We start from the raw sequence: 3,046 nt of genomic DNA, 5'->3' as shown, positions 1-3,046 counted from the left end.
TGCACATCATTTTTATTCACCTTATACAAGAAGTCCTCACCTTACACAAAATTTCAGGGGACAGTAATCCTTCCTGTAGCTAACAGAACTATAAGTCCTTGGTAAATAGCACAACTATACTTTTTACAAGTCATGAATATTTATTAGCTATTTAAAATTTTGAGTTCATATGTAAATATTTTCAGTATAGATAAAAGTGACTTTCATCAGCAGTTGACATGTTTGTTACATAAGTTAAAAAGTATATTTCATCAAATCTCTCCAGATTGCATTTTCTTTGATATCTGAATGACTACTCAACTTGTATGGAAAATCTTTGCTTAGAAAGAAGAGGGTGTGTATTGTATCTTTTGGGACCGTTAATTTTCAGTACTTTTTGGGAAAATATTGAGAGTGAGCACCTTTTACTTTCGGTTCCTTTAAAGTAACATCCAAACAACTTCCCTTTCTCTAATATTTACTTTTCTTCATTCTGGTTTATTTGAGGACTGTTCATTGTGGTTATGTTGTAATGCAAGTTATAATCATTTCTGTACTGCCTACCATGTATGGCTCATTACTGTCCTGAAAAAGAATGATTATAAATGATTAAACTTGCAAGATCAGCTTATTCAAAGTTTGACTTGATTTCAAGTATACACTTTATTTCTCAATGTTCAAATTTATTGTTGGGGTTATTAATTTGCCTTAAGACAAACTTGAACAAAAATAGAGGCAATACTCTTCCTAATTCCATTGCCATAATTTTCCTTGTTTTGATTGTGAAGCCATCCAGTGTTTAAAAGTAACCATTCATCTGGAACTTTCAACAATATGACTCTGATACCTATACACAACTCTACACAAGCTGAAGGCAACCAGCTTGCCTGCATAGAAAATTGAATTCCACTCCCTAGAAAACAGCATGGACAAGCAGAATGTGAGGATCAATGAAGATTAATGGCATATTGCTTGATACAAATTAAAAGAGACAGAGGAAATGTAGTCTCTTGGGATTAATCAGGGACTTACCAGGGTCTAGACTTCTGTTCTAAAATCCAACTCCACTACTCTTGTTCTGAGCTTTAGATACCACTTACATAGCCCCTGGCTGGCAATGAAACAGGCACAGTTTGATAGAATTTTGTGGCTTTAGAATTAAGAAAACAGAACAGAATCTGTGAGGTCAGTATTTGTCAAGGTCTCATGTTTGTCAGACTTTAGTGACTGTTAAACCTGTGCATATCTCCAAGAAAATTTTGTAGCCAGAATTTACAAAGATCTCTATGTCTTGTCAATAAATGTTTACTTCCTGTTTTTACTTTTGGGAAGTGCAGATTTGGATCTGTGATAATAGATTAGACATTTTTTCCTAAAATTTAGAGTATTTGGGGATTGCTGTTCAGCCTTGTCTTTGCGTTATCTCACCTCATCCACTATCTTTTGTTAGTTAACATTTTCTATGATACCACTTGGGAAATGAATAAATGTATAAATTAATTAATTGCTATTGTTATTGTTAAAAACAATTTTTTAAAGATGTATTTATTTATACATACAGAACTGGGGTCCAGGACAGAGGCACAGAGATGGTGAGAGGATTCACCAGAGACAGAGTGGGAGCAGAACAGGCCTACTAACGAAGCACACTGCTGAGGGGAGCAGTGTGTCGTCAGGAGAGGTCTGCCGCACCATGTGGATCACCTCTGGGGTGGGGATCAAATTCATGTTGAAGTGGCTTTAGTTTCTTAGTGCTCTGCTTTAACCCACTGCACCACCTGGGAGGGCCTGATTATATTATTTTAGAGTTAAAGTTTAAATGAGTTTTAAATTGAGACAAAGGCCAAACTATTTCATAATGGATACCTAATTTACAGCTACTGTTGAGGTTGTTGAATGGAATCTAGTTGGATTGACTGGTGTTAATCTAATGACTCTGCTGAACGAGAAATGCAGTTCTTTCTCAAGGAAATAGAAAGTATGGTCAAGTCATAGAGAGAAATGAAAAGGTCAATGAATTATTAAACATCTTTTTAAGGAAAAAATGGGAAATAACAGGAAATTTGTTGTGCATCAAGTTTGAAAATATAAGCCAATGCTTCATTGTGAGGAGAAATGAGAGTCTTTATTGATATGAATTAACTCAATATGTTTTGGGTAGCCCACAACTTTTGGGGTCTTACCATGGTGTCATGATCGCTGTTAGTGAATTTGCTGGTATGGAAGGCAAAGATTTTTCTTTGGGTGTGAGAGGGGATATTTATGATATATCCAGTAAACACAGTGGAGAGGCAGGTAAAACAGGGTGCTGTCTGTAACCCAAAGGGTGGTCAAGTTAAAACTGGGACTAGTCTGCTCACTAGTCTGCTGATGTTCTGGAAGTGGATGGTGAATCAAAAGAGGGATCTAAAGGCATTTTGGAGAGTGTTCCCTAGGCATAGGAAGTAGGTCAGAGGCTCTGACTGAGGGTCAGGAGGTAACTGGATAGTTTGCAGAAAAGGAAAATATTTTTAATAGACTAAAGGGTCACTAGTGAACAGAATTTATTTGCTTGCCTGCGTGTGTGTGTGTGTGTGTGTGTGTGTTTCTCTGTACCAAGTGCTGATTATGGAAGGTAGGGGATCATTTCAGAATCACTGTGCCAACATCTGTGCATGTTTTGCAAGAACTTAGCAAAAAATTTACATGTAACAGCTCAATATTTTTTTTTTATAAAGATTTATTTATTTGTGCATACAGAACTGGGGTACAGGCCAGAGGCTCAGGGGTGGTGAGAGGCTTCACCAGAGACAAAGTGGGGAACAGAACAGGCAGATCAACGAAGTACATTGCTGAGGGGAGCAGCGGGCGGGTCAGGAGAGGTCTGCCACGCCATGTGGTCTCCTCTGGGGCAGGCGGGAATCAAACTCATGCGGAAGCGGCTTTAGATTCTCAGTGCTGTGCTTTAACCCGCTGCGCCACCAGGGAGGGCCAACAGCTCAATATTTTTAACTGTGCATAGATACTATTATATCCACTATAAGAAGGGAAACTTTGAAGACTTAAATAACTTTCCCCAGTTTCTTAA

The sequence above is a fragment of the Condylura cristata genome, unplaced genomic scaffold (assembly GCF_000260355.1).
Source record: "Condylura cristata isolate star-nosed mole 26May11 unplaced genomic scaffold, ConCri1.0 scaffold00022, whole genome shotgun sequence".
Lineage (NCBI taxonomy): Eukaryota > Metazoa > Chordata > Mammalia > Eulipotyphla > Talpidae > Condylura > Condylura cristata.
The sequence above is the reverse complement of the archived record's forward strand: the minus strand, read 5'-3'. Positions refer to the sequence as shown.